The sequence below is a fragment of the Anopheles funestus genome, chromosome 2RL (assembly GCF_943734845.2).
Source record: "Anopheles funestus chromosome 2RL, idAnoFuneDA-416_04, whole genome shotgun sequence".
NCBI classification, from domain to species: Eukaryota; Metazoa; Arthropoda; class Insecta; order Diptera; family Culicidae; genus Anopheles; species Anopheles funestus.
Window position 1 is genome coordinate 32,482,455 of NC_064598.1, and position 18,234 is coordinate 32,500,688.

At 38.0% G+C, this 18,234-nt stretch overlaps 2 protein-coding genes across 5 annotated transcripts in view; one reads left to right on the top strand and one right to left on the bottom strand.

Moving 5' to 3' along the window:
• Positions 1–11,289, bottom strand: part of LOC125764369 (uncharacterized) — a 47,135-nt gene extending 35,846 nt beyond the window's left edge. Inside the window, exons 1-3 of one of the 4 annotated variants that reach the window (XM_049428538.1) lie at positions 10,778–11,289; positions 10,051–10,081; positions 9,868–9,937 (exon numbers count right to left, since the gene is read on the bottom strand). The gene's annotated coding sequence lies outside the window, so the exon portion shown is untranslated. Of the gene's footprint in view, positions 1–9,867; positions 10,470–10,605 lie in introns of all 4 variants that reach the window. The other 3 variants (XM_049428537.1, XM_049428536.1, XM_049428535.1) reach the window with 3 other exon arrangements.
• The window catches only part of LOC125764278 (furin-like protease 2), a 365,455-nt gene that overhangs the window by 45,296 nt on the left and 301,925 nt on the right, over positions 1–18,234 (top strand). The window lies entirely within an intron of this gene.

An 18,234-nucleotide genomic window follows, 5' to 3' on the forward strand; every position in this document is an offset into this window, starting at 1 on the left:
TAATGGTGTCAGCTGTCGTTTTCTTTAAAATCTTCCACACGGGGTAAAAAGGAGACGAGTAATGCGACGCCTTGCGTAAGAGGAAAATACGATGTATAGGGAAGGGAAAAATTAAGCGTAACGAACGAAAACCCGGCACAAAAGGCGTATTACCCCCGCCCGGTAGGGGTAAGAGTATTGCGCCAAAATATTCAACATAAAATTTGACTCCACCATCCCCAAAAACTGAAACCATGAACTGACTACCCGAAATGGTGATGTGCGACAAAATAAAATAAATCATCCAAAGCAATCAAATTTTCGTTCGAAATACGGGTACCCCTGGGTGCTGACGGGCATTCCGGATACTTGCAAACGAAGGATGTAAACAAATTAATGTGAAATTCAAGCTCCAGCACGAGCAAGACGCACACACAACCACGGATCGGTTTTTGCCGGTAAATGCGAAAGCATCTTGCAGCTGCTGGTCTTTCCAAGGGAGGTGATCATCATGCTGTCTCCGTGTTTTTTGCCATTTATCATACCGATAATCGAATAAAATGAAACTTAACGACTTAATGTGAGGTAATGTTAACCATTGCGCTCTCTGAAGCGGTGAAGTTGGTACTTAGGATTATTTGCTGTTGATGTAATGCTTGACGGTTAATTAATTCTTTCCGATTGACTGACGTTTCAAGTTTGCAAAGCAAAACAAAAACAAAACTTAGTAAAACGTTCAAGAAAATGTCATATTGAAACTTTTTCGTAAAAGCTCTAAAACTTTCTTTCTAGAGTATGGTGGAAAAGCTAAAATAAAAACAAAACAACACCAAACAATAATATGTCCACGTGCCACACTGCTTCCAAAAAAAAAATTGACAAATGAAACATAATCCAATAAATCGTCCGCAATTTGATGACCGGCACAGGATGACGCATGCGACTTTCGGCTCCAATCTTTCCAAACCAGCTTCCTCCTGGGCGGGGAGAAACAGTGTCAAGAGAAACAACAAAAAAACAACACCAAAACGGCAGTCACGGAACGCGTTTCGGGCGCGTAATTTCAATTCCCTCAAGCGTCTTAGCAATCCGGATGATAACTGGTGTGGCGTACTGTTTTATATTTTATTTTTAACTTAACCTTTCGGGTTTCCGCGGGGGGAAATGGGAGCTTCCGAAGTGTGGACATTGCGAGATGTTTCGTTATTGTGTCTCTTACAACAGTAAAAAAAAGAAGAAAACTGCTTGCTCTTTACACATAAATATTCATGTTAAGAGCATTAAGTGTGCGGGACGAGAGATTATATGAAGGTGCGCTAGAAATACGAAGCTACAACTCTGGTGTGAAAACAAAACGATGCTTAAAGCACACAGTCAGCCAGTTTCTTATACCACCAATAGGCGTTCTCATTCGCGTTTGTTTTACAGCGTGAAGGATGCTGGTATTTATAAAATTGTTCTCACTTGATGTTTTTTTTTGCATTGAATTGGAGGGGTGATACTGTAGTATACGGTATGAAGACGGGACGTAACTTTCTGTTTTGCCATCTTTGTAACAACCGTCCCTCCGTTTGCTATTGTATTTTACTGTCTGACAGCAGTGGCAGCTCTAATGTCAGGGAAGAAGCCAGCATCTGCATGTTTGTACGAAAGCAGCACAGCAAGGAATGGAAAACAGTATAAGTTTCTGTCGTTTGGTATGATACGTACGGATGTCAGCTTCATTACGGATGTGTCAAGCAGGTTGGAAAATCGAGATGAAAGAGGGAAAAAATTGAGTAGCAAAAACACGTTCAGATATAAAAATAAATTTCACACAAATAAGAAATTAGATGACATTAAAATTGCATTGCGAATGCATTGGCAAAGGTATGGTTGGTAAAGCTTAAAGTGTCAAATATAAACTTTCGTTAAAAGATACAATTTTCCTACCGACCGAATGACCCAGCATTTTCAGCAAGAGGGTCGAAGTTATCTATCCAATGCTTTCAACGCGGCGTTTGCCTTTTGTTTAACCTCCAGCACAAAAAGTGCCCGGTACCACGGGTACACCCTCGGAGCGATGGTGACGCGTTACAGAGGGACAGGCCAAATTGACACATTCCGTAAACGAATTTTCTCTTACACAAAGCCGTACCGTTCGCTCATTGTTTGGGAAAGCTAAAACTCACGCTGAGCGGTTTTCGTGGATGAAGAAGCATCAGCCTCTTGTTGTCTTTTTGTATTAAAACTGGAGATGAAGGTTGAATGGCGGGAACGAAACGTCCCGCTGTGAAAGTGAGCAGTGCAATGTTTACGGAAATGCTTGTGAAAAGTGCGATCATTGTTCCTTTTGCTTGCTGCCGCTGTTGTGCATTTCATCAGCAGCCTTTATTTGTTTATTAAGAGCTTGGTGTGCTGGTGCTAGTTGATAAGTGGTAGTACCATTGGTTTAGTTTACGGTAATTGAAGGTCGTGACGAGTGTAAGGAGCAACGTATTATTTTCGTATTAGTGGTTTACTAAACAGGAAAACAGTTGAGGTGTGGAGTTAAGAAATATTTCGTTACAGGGTTCGCCTAGTACCTTGTGATTGGTAGATGAAAATTTATTACACATTAGTTGTGGGTACTCTGGAGTGGATTCATTAATCCACTCCGACTCCGACGTATAAAAACCGGATGCAACTCTGGGAAGAATCACAAGTTGACTCCGGATTACTTTGGAGTAGACTTCTGACTACTCCAGGGTAGACTCCGGATTACTCCGAAGTCAACTCCGGATTATTCGGAAGTTAACTCCGGATTACTCTGGAATAGACTCCTAATTACTCCAAAGTAGACTCCTTAGTTTATTACTCCTTAGTTGATACCGAATTACTCTGGAGCTCCTCATCCCCCGGGCGTTAATAATGCCGGAGTCTCTCCGGAGTTTTCTCCGGAAAGTCTCGGAGTCGGATTAATGTGACTCCAGGAAAATTGAGGGTCTACCAATCATTAGTAGACATTGGATGTTTTTATATAAAGAGTTAATATTTGACATTTTAAAGGTAATTCACATTTTACCAAACAAATTCATTATGAGACACCTGTCGGTATACTGGACTTGAAGCAAATGTTTATCGAGACTAATATCAGTCCAAAACTCATCATGTTACGAATCAGTGGATTATTTCAAAGCTACGAATACACCTCTTTAGGGGCAAATAATGTAATTCAATTGCTTCAAAACCACAGAATAATTGATTCTTTTGTCTGATCTTCTAAAGCAAACATCAAATGTAGGCATTTGCTAATAATGAAAAACAAAACTCGACTTGTTATCTTACCTTCTCGTGTAAATTAGCAAATAAATGGACCTAAGAGTAAACAAAAAGCACTCAACATCTTCAAACACGAAGATATTTAACGTCGTCGGTCAACCGAACAAAGGAAAACACTTAGTTGCACTCGATTAGAATTGGTTTTCAAGAGACAACCTACAGAGAAAGGAACGTTAAAACAACGACGTAAGATTATTCTGTGCGGATGATGTACGATGCGAAGCTAAAAGAGGGTGTCGGTGAGATACATTTCGGTACGGCGAAGGATATCTAGGGGTAAGGAAAATGAGATACACAACTTGAAAGAAGCGAACCGAAATCAACACTTCACTCTCTTGCCTTTTCTCTCTCTCTCATTTCTCTCTGTTGTTTATTTGTTGTGCCGCTGCGAGGCAACACCATCGTCCATCCATCATTTGTTGCAAAGCGAAATTATTTTTGGCAACTCCGTCACACACCCCACATCGGTGGGGCCGTTTCGTGTTGATGCTCGTGCTTGATGGCAACATAGCAATTAGCGTAACCGAGTGCCGTTTTCGGGGTTAACCGGTTGACGGCAAAACGGGGAGCAAAACTCAAAACATTCCGCCGATGCTAAGAACAGATAATAATTCGGTTGTTCGGTTTCGTCGCGCACCGGCGACGGTTACGATGAAAATGTCGGTTTAGCTGCTAAAAATACACCAAATAAACCGAACCGTCTAGGAAAAGGTGTGTACGGCGTGTCTGACTTATAGCGTGATCAGTGATTTTTTTCAGGCGGAAATTGTTTTTTGATATTTTGTGTCGCTTCAATGCGGACCGCCATGCTTTTGCAATACTAGTTGTAAACTATCAGCATCGCTTAGTGAATGACAGGAAATAGGGAAAAATCGTTTCAATCATATTTGGTATCTAGGTCAAATTGTTAACTGTGAAGAATGTTATGAAAATTGAAGTAAACTTAAATGTTAATGTAATTAAATTTACTGCATAATAGCACAAATAAATCCGATTCCATCTAGCGTCGGAAATTTAACTTTGATGTACAATTGACATATCTATTCTTGCCAACGTATCGTAGGGTTGTTTAACAAATGTCAAACTGTCAATTGGAATAAAAATAGATGGAAAAATCACGCTTATTTCATATTTAGTTGGTATACGACCCAATTATTGAGGTGCCAACTAACGAATGACCCATATTAAACCGACTCAATTAGTGAATATCGAACATATTGCTATCGTTTTTATCAAACACTATTTTTCATGTAATCCTCGAAGTTTTTTGAAGTAAAGTTAAAACAAAATTAAATCCTATTAAATTTGAAGTGTGTTATCTTTTATAGACATTCTTCTACTACAACTCTTATGTTCCACTAGGCAGCAAACTTGGTTCGCTCCTGTTCATGCTTTACATTGAAGATACCACCCACCTGACGATTATAACATACTGATGTTTGCGTATGATGTCAAGCTGTATGTCTCTATGAAAAATGCTAGTAATTGTCTTCGTCTTCAACATGTAATAGACGTTTTTAGTTCTTGGTGTTGTCGTAATTGATTGTCATTATCTGATGAAAAACTTCAAGTCTCGTCGTTTTAGAGATCTAAATCTTCTACCCTTGTTGACTACAATATTGACAAGAGTTCGCTAAAACATCCTTTACATGCTAGAGAGCTAGGCTAGCCTTCTTGACAAGTCACTCAGCTTTAGACGTCATACATTTAATATGTTAATAATTGTGGTAATCAGATGATCTTTCGAATGAATCAAACATCCATTTAAATTCTGTTGTGATCGTTAGTCAGATCAGGTTTAGTCTTTTCTAGAATTTTATGGCCCTCCTAATCCCAAAAGTCTCAGTTAGCACATTTAAACAATCGCCACCCACTAACGTACGACTAGATTTTATCATCCGTTTCCATTTGTTAGTACTCATGCCACGGGAAATACGATTTTCGACTGCCTAGAGTAAATATTGATTTATATTTTAATTATTACGCCATTTTGCCTTATTGTCAGCAATTGAGCAATTAAATCGATGCCTCAGTTCCGCTTAGCTCAATACATTTTTAGCGCCTTCCAGGAATCTTAAGTTTCGCGAAATAATCCGGACAGTTTCGTACCGTACCTGGTTCCTTTAAATGTTAAGTTCACCGCCTACAATAGAACATAATATGCACGAAGTTGGTATACCTCAACCCTTGTTTCGGGAAAATGATCATATACGTTATAGGTCAACTCACCCTGATAGATCAAAAATATTTTTATTAGGTTTTAAGGCTGAATTCATTATTACTTACGCATGTTACATTTAAATGATTCAATGTAAACAATCCTTGTTAAAATAAGCAACAGTTTGTTATAACTTTTCACTTAATTAATTTTTATTTTTTTCATCATATAACTTTCTAAAATATCTTCTTTATATCGAATGTATCGAAAAATGAGACCACCTTGTGCATTATCTGAACTTTTTTGCTTCACTAAAAATCAAACGTAAATCACTGCTCTTTGAAGCATGCTGAGAATTAAATAGAGCTTGTTAGTTGAGCAACTTCACTGCAGTACTAACTATGCATTGAATATTTATGAGGGTTTTTTTACACACTCATACATTTTGATAAACTCAAAACGCTTCATCGCTAATGGTTAAGCGATCACAAATGCACCAAACAGCAGGAGCGACTGTCCAAACGAAGTCGCTTAATCAAATCAGGGGACAGCAACAACAAAAAAATGTGGGAAAAAATCGAATTTATAACTTTCCCTCATTGCTAATGAAAATTAATGCGTAATTCAACGAACCACAACGGAAATTAGGATTCATGAGTTGGCAGCCCTTCACTCACGCGTTCATCGGCGCGTTCATTTGGGTCTATCCCGGGGTGGTGTAAGTGGGTAACGAGAAGCCATTTTATCAGACTGGTTCCATTCGTGATGGTGGGTGTTGTTGATCTTGACACCCTGTATAGCAAGGGTAATGGTATTCATCAAGGGGAGAAGAGCCACCATAACATAGGGAGGGACATGCAAATATGACACTGGGCACGTGGGAATGATGTTCCGGGTATTTAAGGGTGCAAAAAAAGGGGACGCTTAAGCAGAAGAGGTCTTCTTTCCGTTCGTTACCAAATGACGGATTAGTGGTTGTGAAATTTAGGCGGTGGAAATAGCTACCTGTACTTTTGCAGTGGGAAATTGTAATTGGAAGGTAAACACTTTGGGTTGCACTGCATCAAAATTAACAGTGGTGTGGTCGATGGTAGTATAAATAATGTAGTTTGTGGTCTTTCGCTAGTTTTGAGCATTCAGAGCGAATGAGGGAGAAAGAATAAATACTAAGTGGGAGAGAATGAGACAGAGAACCAAATAGAGCGACACAGAGCTCAATTTTGTAATTCTAGGCATCGGAAATTCAAATGTCTATTGATCCAAATAATTATCAAGTAGGTGGAATGGCAAGTATTGCACTTGACTATGAGGTAGAATTACCTGCAGTGCAGTTGTTGCAGTTGCACAAAATGTACTCATCTGCGTCAATGACATAATTATACGTGTATCGTGATTTACTGTTGATTTACACAAAAATCTTTCATTAACAATCGTTCCTGTCCATAGCAAAAAATATTTAATTTATATTTTACACCATAAAATATTACACAACAGTATAGTGTGAATCTGATTCTGATTCAAGTATCTCAACGAATCTTTGAACTGAATGAATGAATGACTCTGAATCTCTATTCAGAAGATTCATGAATCGTCATTGAATTATGAATCCTTAGAGTTTCGGGACAGCGATGATTTATGTGGTTACCTCACTACCCCCCGGTCAGCACTTTTGGAATAAGCCCATCTCCCCACTTTTTAATTTAAGTTTGTTTGCAGCCTTAGGAGACTGGCAAATTTATAGATATTTTTTTATTTTTTTTAGGTCTAGGAGATTGAAAATTTTATAGATTTTATTTGAATTTTTTTTATTATTTTTTATTCTTTTTTTATTTAATGCAATATTTGAGCGAGAAGAAACTTATTTCAACATAACATACATCAATTTATATTTTTTTTAATTTACTCAAAAAAGGCTAGGAAGGAATCGGCTCATGATTTGAATGACTCTTCACTGAAGATTCATATGAATGACTCTTTTCAAAAGATTCTATAAACAAAACTAATATATAATATTATATAATTGTCCTTAATGCAGTTTTAGATCGAACCATAATGGTATGGTCCATACGAAAAACAATATTCTTTTTTTTGTCGTGCGAACAAAAATGTTCGTAGACATGCCATTGTGCAATCAAGTTGAGATTATAGTTTCGGTAGCTTCACGTTTCTTTGTGGCGTAGACTTTCGCGTGACTACCCTTTCGTGCTTGATAGTAGACTGCAGAAAATCGTGAAATTGATTAGTTTGTTACGTTGCGTTTGATGTGTTAAACCATAAACTGCTCCAGTGCTAATATGGCTGAGTGCGTGTATATTATCGTGCTTACATGCCTTTTTCATTGGGGCAATGTTAGTGCACGAGTTAAAAAAAAAACTCCCTCGAGGCATATAAATATTTTGGTGTGAATTAAGGTTTCTTCTATCTCATTGATTTTACTAAAGGTGTGTATATATTTTCCCCAAAAAAAAACGCACATTTAAAGGTACTGGGACACATTGTTAAAGGTGTGAATGAGCCATGCATTGCCGGCTTTGGTCGTTACTTTGACTATTGATACTGGAGCAAGAGGCTGCCGGTAGCATTTTCATGGGTGTGATTTACTGGAATGTTGATGCACATGGTAATTCCGGAAAATGTTCGCATGGGTGATGGATAGCAAACAAGCGCAAAATTTCGACCAATCCCCGCCGGCTGAAACGGAGCCTTGGTGTAACGCAACCATGCATCTGCCATGTTTGATGTACCGTACCACAGTGGGTCGTACATTGCCCGGTCACATGGTACGGCGCTAAAGAGTCCTTCGGGGTAGCCGTCATTATAGCGTGGACCGGATGCGAAAACAACCGGAAACTGATGAGTGGCGTCTGCTGGAGCACTGTTTTGTTGAGCGAATCGACCAAGCCAATCTGTACTTCTAGGTTTAGATGGAAAATTTTACAGGGTTTCTGTAAGTTGATGGTATACACATGTGTGCAAAAAGAAGCAAAAAGGTAAAGCAATTGTACCGTGGTACAACTCATCCATCCATTCATTCATGTTGTATGAGTAAATTTGTTTTGTTTGTTTTTGAAGCATATTACATAGGATGGAGATTTTTTTATTTAACTTACTAAAAGTTTTGATTTTGAACAAAATAAACTATTTTAAAAATGTTTGACAATTGTTTGACTAGTATTGTAAATAACAACGCGTCGTTGTGTGCGTGATGACAGATTTCAGACTATATAGCTCATCATAACACAAGTCGGAACATTGTGACAAAATGGTCGATATAACGGTCGCTTGAAAACGGTATAAATAAGCGCGAAAGGCACGTTTTCGGACCTCTATCTCTTTATAAAACGACCGGGAAATGAAGACCAATTCGTGAATTCTTTCCTAATAGGGGATAAAAAAAATGTTTAATCATTTTCTTCACAACTACCTTTACTGCCTTTCAAAAATGCAACAATTAAAAAAATGATTGAACCCTCATTCTTTTCTATTCTTTTCAAAACAGGAAAGATTCTAAATGATCTAAATTGTTTCTGTGAAGATAGTTTTACTATTAATATTGAAGAAAATTGTGTTTAATTTCCGCTTTTTCATGCAAAAGTAAACCAATTTCCCTACCAAGAGACGGCGTGTACACACACATAGGATTGTAGGTTGAGTTTGAAACGAAAGAGTAATCACCGATGTGACATGGGACCACCGATATGGTTTGGCATCGCACAAAAAACCCCGAACGCACCAAAACGGTACCACAGGTATTTTTAGAGCGTCCGAGCAAACCGTGCGGTTGCTTTCGCGTATTTTCGCAAAATCGCTTCAATGTCGCAAGTCCGCAAAGGAAAAGCGGGTCATGGGTGTAAGGTTTTATCAACTTGGGACAGCGGCAGAGGCTGCAGCTTCGTTACAAAAAGGATATTACTGTGTTAGTGTGAGAGCATCACAGTCGTTCAAATCACGTTTTAACATTTTATATCCAAATCTTCGCAGCGTTGTGCACGGTTTGTAACGTAGAGTTCTTCCTCGGAGCAAGAAACCATCGCGTAAGAGGTGCTATGTATATTCTGAATGCGCCACAAAGAGAAGATCTTTACGGATGGTTGAGATGGAAGCTGAAAGAGTATCAAAACTAAAAAAAAGACAAATTCACCATGCGGCACTTAGTGTGTGCCCTTCTGTTTCACGGTTCCTAGTTGGTGAAAAAGATTTTTTTTCTTTTTAAAAGCATATACACACTGTGTTTGAACCCATCAAACTGTGAAATGAATTTGTCCTTTTGTTTCAGCCGTCTTTTGTAGCATAGCGCCTTCTAAACCACGAGAAATCAGATGAAAACTTAAACCAAACTAGCTACAGAGCTTTAGCCACAGTTTCCAGAGTTTGTGATTTTGAGAGGTTTTTTGTTGGTTTTGGTTGTGACGAAAATAAGGGATACTTACTCTTCACTCCTTAACGTTGCATGATGTTGTGTATCCTTTTAGTACTGTTACTGCAGCGTATGCGTTATTCCTATAGAAACATGCCCATACGGAAAGTATGAACTTTAGCAATAGGGGTACAGGAACGGTCACACAATAAACACTGCGAAATTGAAAGCACTATTTACCAGCTTTACCACTCACTTTAGGTGCATTTCATTATTAACACCCTGATCTGACAGCAAAAGCAATTGATTTTACTTCAAATATTAAACTTCCACATCACAACTTCCCCATGTAAACGAACACCACCAAAAACACTTTTCTTAAGGATGATCAATACTGCATCAGGTTGCCGTAAAGGCTACATATCGTAACCGTTGCTATGACTTTTTTTACCTCAACCGTGTCACGGAAGGGTCACGAAAAGGGTCACGGAAAGAAAGAAAAGAGCTGGTCACCGCATCATCAATCGCATCCGCTGAAAGCACGGTCCATACGCTCACGTGCCCACAAACACATCAGACACACACACAGCTTACACACACGCACCCCTTTCTTTCCCTTTTCACTTTTTGTCACCCCCTGGTACACTGCAGCAAAACTCACTGGAGACAAAACTCCTAAATTCACCAAGCAAACAACAACAAAAAAAAGGATATATGAGGCGGAAAGCACTGCAGTATGAAACACTTTTCGAGCGAGTTTTCCACGGCGTGGGGGAAATTTTGTTGTGGTGAATGGGAAGGTTTTGTTCACCTTTTGCTGCTGTTATTATTGCTACTTTGATCTTCTTCCGTTTTCGTGACGATATTTGCTTGCTGCCTTCTGTACGGCAGGCGTCCAACCGTCTGCTGGTTTATCTGCAGTCCGCAGAGTGTATTTGGTGTATGAGAGAGATATCCTGGGAGAGAAAGAGCGAACAACGTACCCGTATACGGGTACCACAGTCGGTAGCCGCCTTAGACGTTAGGTTCGGGTTACCCCCGGGTCACCATGATACTGGACAGATATGTATTCACACGCATTGTGCCGCGAGATGTGCCGAAACACCCGTCATCAGGCTGAAGCACAAATCGATTTCCCTCTGGTCGTGTATGTGGTAATCTACACGGAAATATTCTGCACAAATTTTATGCGGTAATGGTTGCGTTCCAGCAAAAACCGCTACCGTATGACTGACACAAGTGCGCGCGCGTTTTCGTACCAACTCGTCTGGCAACACGTTTGCAACTGAATCATACTCCTTGCCCGAGTACGGTCGCGAGTTCAAAATACTGCAACGTCTCCCGTCTGCCTGCATACCGCTAGGCTTTGTTTCGGTCAGCTGAGCTGACGGTAGAGAGTGATGATGTCAGAATTCGCGAGAGCGTAATGAAGAGCCAAGAGCGACAAAAGAGCACTTTGCTCTTTACGCATATGAATCGAGATTTTCCCCACAAGCGATGGAGACGCCTGGTGAGTGACTCGTTCACATAAAACCGGCATTAACGGTGGAGCGCGATGGGACACTCAGATATCTCATATTTACCGGCGATTTATTTATTCCCTTATTCCCCACTGGTAATGTGCATGGGAAAATGCGTGTTTGTATGCGTTTACATACGGTTTTGTTTTGTTAGCGTACATGGCACGCGGTTTGCCACGCGGTTCTATGCAATGGTTATGCGAGTGCTATTTTCAGATAAACTATTTTTCCCCCCGGGGGGTGGAAGGGGGGAGGGGGGTGGTTTCGTTAAAATTAGCTACAAAATAGAAAATAGATTTTCCAAGCTGGAGGGATGTAGATTGTATCACAAATGAGGTATGATTGAGGCTTTACAGATTTTTTAACGTTACATCAATATTTTGTGTAAGTACAATTTATAGTTGATAAATACTTGACTGAAATGAAATATGTCATAATAGTATACGTATAGTTAAAAGAATTGTTTACAAGTTGCTCTCTTAGTATCTAACAAATCTCTAATAAGAGATTTCATTTTGTACTTACATTGCAAATTTTACTTACGATAGAAAAAGATTGTCCCTTACATGCTTGAAGTTATTTTTCGTGATCAATTATGTGTTCGAATGGATTTTCCCAAAAAGCACTAAGTTATTTATTAACCTAAAAAGGGCTTGAACTATGGGTACGTGTGAACAAAACAAGCCGATGACACATAGCAACACACAATAGCCGTACTAAAGCATCCAAAAAATCTAACACAGGAAAGTGAAACATCATTTCTGGCATTCCTCAACGAGATGAAAGAAAATGTACATTCTGTACCAATTCCTACACTGGTACACTGGTCACGGACCGGGTATAAAGGTTTATTTCACAAAGGCTCGAAAGAGCAACAAAGAAGAGAATGGTGAGAGGAATTTGTAAAGGTAACAGAAAAATAACAAACATCACAGAAATATTAAACCGGGCTACAAAAAATGAAACGGCCAAGCATTCCGATTCTTTTCGGGAGGTCGACTTTATTTTGACGCGCTGAAGCTTAATTTCGTGCACCTTTCGCCTTACTTCATCACCTTGCGAGTAATGGAGCAACGATGACAATATGAAAAGAAATATTGAAAAGTGCGCCGGAAAATATGTCATAATACTGACGTCACAAATGGTGCAAACGCGAACTCACCTTCGTCACTCAGTGAGCGCTTTATGGCAATGGTTGACAGTGAGTGCTGCTTTCCACACGTTAGCTTCTCACAGTGTCATGTTTAAAGATATGAAGATAGTCCTACGATAGCATAATTGTCTAAAAAAGTGCGTGTTGTGATTCTGTCTTTGGAAGAAAAACCATAGTAATTGTATCTACTCACACCTTTCGATAGCTCTCCTTTCTCTTCAAGTCTCTACTTTCCTTGATCTGTCAGTATCTCTTTTCTTACCGTTTTCTCTCGGGAGAACATTGTTTTTGCAACATTGTGGAACCCATCATTTGTTATTTACGATGTGATATTTTTGTTTTACTTTTGCTTCAACAATCCCATGCAATAAAAAAAACATATAACAGCTGTTAAAGTGTAGAAAAATAAACGAAATTATACAGCAACAACTCGGTGAATTAACTTGTGATAAAAAATAGTTTTTGGTTTTTTGCAATTTTTTTGAAATCTTCAGTTAACATGCTACGTATTTACAATATTAATGTTGATGTTAGTTTTTCTCAGTCTTTGTGAAGATATTTTGAAGAATTTCATTAGCTACCTTTTCTTTACCTGTTTCCATTTATTTACGCGGGAAAATACAAACTTGTACGATGTCGTTTACCTTCCAAAAACAACCCACACACCGAGACAGTATTTGTTTGATTGAACTAGTTTTATGGAACTTTTCTACAACTTTTGGGAATACTTTCCTCCTTTTGGTCTGAAGTTTATGGCCTTCCGAAACGCACCGAACAGCTCGATTCGATTGTGTGTGTCTGTGTCTAGGTTGACATTTGGTACAAACGTTGGTTGGACGTCCTAATTGAAATAACTTTTTCCACGAAAATCCCTTCGAATCATGCTTCTCTTGGTGTGTAAATTTGTCAGAGATGAAGAGAGCTAATAGGTACAGCCAAGTTGCTTACTTCAAGTGGCTCAACAAATTCATTAGCTTCACTTAGTTCAACAGTAGCAGTGTTTTCATTATCACTTTAACTGTTCCATTGGTACGTTGAAGACGTATACAAATGTCAACTTGGATGTAGCAAGCTCCGGGGGGATGTTTTTTTTCTTCTTCGTTCAATATTTGATTGTCTTTTCAATGGCGGCGTTTTACATCTTCTTTTAAGTGGTATTTATCCTTTTATCTTATTTGAACGGATTACAATGATTGACAGCACAGTAAGCAGCGTCACAATATGAAGTAAAATAAGCATCTTAAGACATTTCGTTTGAAGTCATCTCCTGATTGCATGCCATTTGAAGATACAGTTCCTAGAATGTATTTCAATTGATTAAAGAAATTGTTTTTCTTATATCAATTGCTTTATTTTGCGATCGTCTATGACATGACTGCGATATAATGCTGGACTTATTTTTACCTCGTTGCCTTCCTTATAGGGGTAAGGATTAGATGAAAGTTATTTTTCAACCCCTTCTTCTTCTTGGCCTGCTCAAGGTTGAGCACGTCACGAAGACATGGCCAGGTCTCCAATAAGTTTAATGTATATTTTTCGACCCCTACCTTCATTGTATTCCATCGAACGCTGAAGCATGAACCCATTCGAGATAAACAAAATATAAGCTACTTTATCTTAAATTTATTTATTTTTATTTATTTATTTATAATTAATTATTACGGCATTCATCTTAAATTTAGTCGGATGAATAATTTTCGATCGACAAGATCGAAACGACAAACAATAGTAAAACAACGAGTTTCTCTCTTCTCTTCTAAACTGCGACATGTAACAAAAGAAGCAAACATTGTGCTAGTCGAAAGCAACGAATGATAATTGCATTACAGACAGAAAATGACATTGAAAAACAAAAGGGCTGTGCCCTTGCTTTGAATTGTGTGCCTGCAAAATACCTTCTTCAGCGTGTATGGGAAAAAAGAATGTGCATAGCAACGAAATAGTATCGAACCTATCGGCGTTGGGTAACATAAGGATTGTGTCTATTGTGGTTTAAAATATTGATGACCCAAGTGCACGGACACGTAATTGGAAAATCAATCAAAGTTTCAAGGTTGACACGTTAATTAGTCTTTGAATATTTTATACGAAATGCATGTTTCCATATGCACAATGCTGTCTGCAGCTACTCATAACCGTATGGGTTAACCATATGGAAGGTAATGATGGTTTAGCAAATTTACTAATTTACTGCCTTAAACAGATTCATCCTTAAACTTTGAATTAAAATTTTAATTAATTTTAAATTTTAAATTTTAATTAAAATTTAAATTAAAACTTTGAACAAGTAATAGATAAGAATCAGGAAACATATAAATAATGTCTCATAAAAGGTGTTTAGAAAAGGAAAAGAAAATGTTTAAGATTTAAATTCTTTTTCCTTTTTAACAATATTCAAGTTTTTTTTCCATTTCAGGTAAAAGGTGAGGAAATGAAAAGCTGCATTAAGCTCTACTCAGATGAAAATATCGGAAAAGGTTCATGCGCAGAATAACCGAAAGCTCTCGCCTAAAAAGCTTATTAAGCGAGCAATTGGAGCTTTTCCTTCGAAGGGATACTTCTGTTCTACGGTATTTATTCAATTTTCTAATTTTTATCTGTAGATGGCTTTTTGCTTATGCAAATGTTCAACATACGTGCTATTTTTTTTTCATAAACGTATAATAAAAAAATGAGTTGAAAACATAAAAAAATATTCAATAAACTTTTAAATAGTTTGATACAATTTATGAAAATTTTATGAAGCTGATAAAGCTAAGCATCAGATTACATCAATTAAACTGATTGAAGCAATTGGAATCAAATTTGTTTGGTAGAATCAATTGAAATTAAAATTTGGACAGCAGTTGCTACATAAACATCACGTAAAAACAAAAATTTAAAACATATTTTGAGAGATTGTAATAGTAAGCACTTGACTAACAGCAGAGCAAAAATGGCCAAACTTTCACAGCTCCAACGAGATTGATTTGTTACAGCATGCACTTTTCGATATTTTCGATTTAAGTGCATAAAACAGCAAAATTAGCAGAATAATGAACGGAAGTATACATGCTGCTGCCTGCTGTCCAGAATTCGGCCAAACTGAAACATTAATTTTACAGCTTTCACGCTATGTTGCAGCGTGTGAGATGTGCGCTTTTCCAAAAACTATGTTATCGATACGCAACGCAGCGAAAATAATGCTAACCGAATGTTTCAGCATGAAAATTAATTATGCAGTTTCGTTTGGAAGGTATCGTGTGCAAGCGAAATACGATGGATGTTTGGATTGACGATGATTGTTGAATTTTCATACAGCCTCAGTGAATGATCGTCCAGCATTGATTGTGCCATCGTTCTAATTAAGCATAAAAAAATGTTCGTAAACTTGTGGCAAGGAGTTTTACTGCTGTTTAGTTTTTGGAAATTTAGGAAAAGTGCTTATGTGATATTTCAGAAGCTTAAGCGAGGTCCTCTCACACTACAGAACCTATCACAAAATCGAATCCGAGTCGCCTTCTTGTCTGACTGACAAACCGAAATTGTCGTACAACATATGTTTAGTAAGCAAGAAATGACAGGCCGGATCTAGGAAGTCAATACGACAAGAACAAGTAAAGGTTTTGAATATGCCATAATTAATTTCGAATTGTAATAATTTTCATTCGATTAATGGCGTTATTTCCATCTTCTGCTACTTCTATTTTCATTCGGTAATAAATCATACAAATCACAAAGTTGCCGACAATGCTCAAATCAAATGCTTAATGCAATGACATTTCATTGCACGTTTTGTAGTGAATATTTTCACGAACTGCTTCCAGAAATGGATTTACTTTAAGTGCCGAGAAATTATTTATGTATTTTATGACGTGAAAAACAGATGCCTCAAGGTAGAACGGCCTAATGCCAAAATCACTCATCGCTCTCATTGTAACACGCCAGGGGAGACCGGTTCGATATTAAACCTTTTCTTTGACTTTGGATTAAAAGCAACTGGTTGTTCATTGTTAACCCAATCCGTATCAAATGGTTCCGTTGCTGAAAGTCTCGACGGCAAGATAAAGTTTCGCAATGTCGTTCCAGAGCAAATCCATAAGCCAATAAGCACTGCCGCACTCCGACACTCGATTAAATATTGATTTTACTAAAAAGGGGTGCGCTGTGATCGCGAAGAAATGGCCAGTTTGACCGGAAATGCCTACGGCGAAAAATTCGACAGCCCGGAAATAATCAGAATTTCTAATCAATCAATCGTACTGCTGAGACGTTCGTTGGGCAAGGTGATTGAAGAAGTTTTTCATCACCCACACAAAAACGGGAAACGGATGGGTTTATGTTTGCCGTCGGATGATTGAATGGTGGCGAGCGTAATAATAATAATATGCTGCACAAAATCAGTTCGTAGAAAAGTTTGCAAAACGATGTAGATTTCCCCCGGGGGCGTGGTAAGATTTTAGATTGATTCCGTTGCAAGCGATATTGTGGTGCGGCAATAAAGGGTTGATATTGTTTTTATTTGATTGGTTTTAATAAATTTGTTCCATTGTGTTTCGTACATTGTAACACTGTAGCTTTAATGTAATTTGTACAAATTATTTAGGTTGTTTTGTTCGCAGAAATGGTTGCAATTGTTACATTTTTTGTTATTTGTTCATAATAATGCGACAAATTTTAGAAGAATAAAATAAAAAGCTAAAGAGATATATTTAAAACACGTTGTACATTGATGTAATGGAATTTGATATTGATTGATATTATTTGTACATTGATTGATATTTAAATATAAATATTTTTAAACAATTGCTTTAGAGTAAAGGGACCATTTACCTCGCACCGATTTTTTAATTTGGCATTTCTATACAGAGATTACACAGTTTATTTCAATAGTTTCGATTATATTTGTGAAACTTTTTAGTTTATGGATAATTATACTACTGTATTATATTTCATAACATACTTGAAATCTATTTCATCGAATCTTTTTTTATTCTACTGTTCTATTATTAAATAAACAGATGATCAAATTGTTATGGAACGACCAATATGCCAGAGTTTATTCAAAGATTTTTTTCCCAAAGGTGTAACCTTGAATTATTATACAATTATACCTCATCAAATGGCTTCGTCCAAATCTTTTCAAAAGTATTGAATTAAGGTACATATTAGTGATGGGCACCCGGAATCGGAGCTACCTGATTCCGATTCCATATTCGGAATCGGTTCTGATTCCGATTCCGTGTTCGAAATCGGTTCTGAATCCGATTCCGTGTTCGGAATCGGTTCTGATTCTGTTGTAAATAATAACGCGTCGTTGCGTGTGTGATAACAAGTTCCGATTATAGCAACTAGGAATAACGATCATCACCACATGACCCTAAGTCGGAACACTATGATGAGTCGATATAAAGGTCGACACAGTATAAATAAAGGCGAAAGGCGCGCTTTCGGCCCTCTCTTGCAACAAACAGACGAAGATAAAAGACTAATTTTTTGACTTCTGATTCGATAGGAGACCAACAAACGTTTAAACTAGTTTTCTTCACAACAGATTCCGAGTCCGTGTTCGGAATCGATTCTGATTCAGATTCCATTTTCGAAATCGTTTCTGGATCCGGATCCTATGCTGGAGTCGGTTCCGGAACCGATCTTGGCACCGATTCCAGATTCGATTTTGGAACCGATTTCGGGATACAATTCCGAACCTACTCTCCGGAATCGATTCCGGAAAATTTGGAGCACTCAGGAATCGTTTCCGGAAAATTTGAAGCGCTCTGGAACCGAT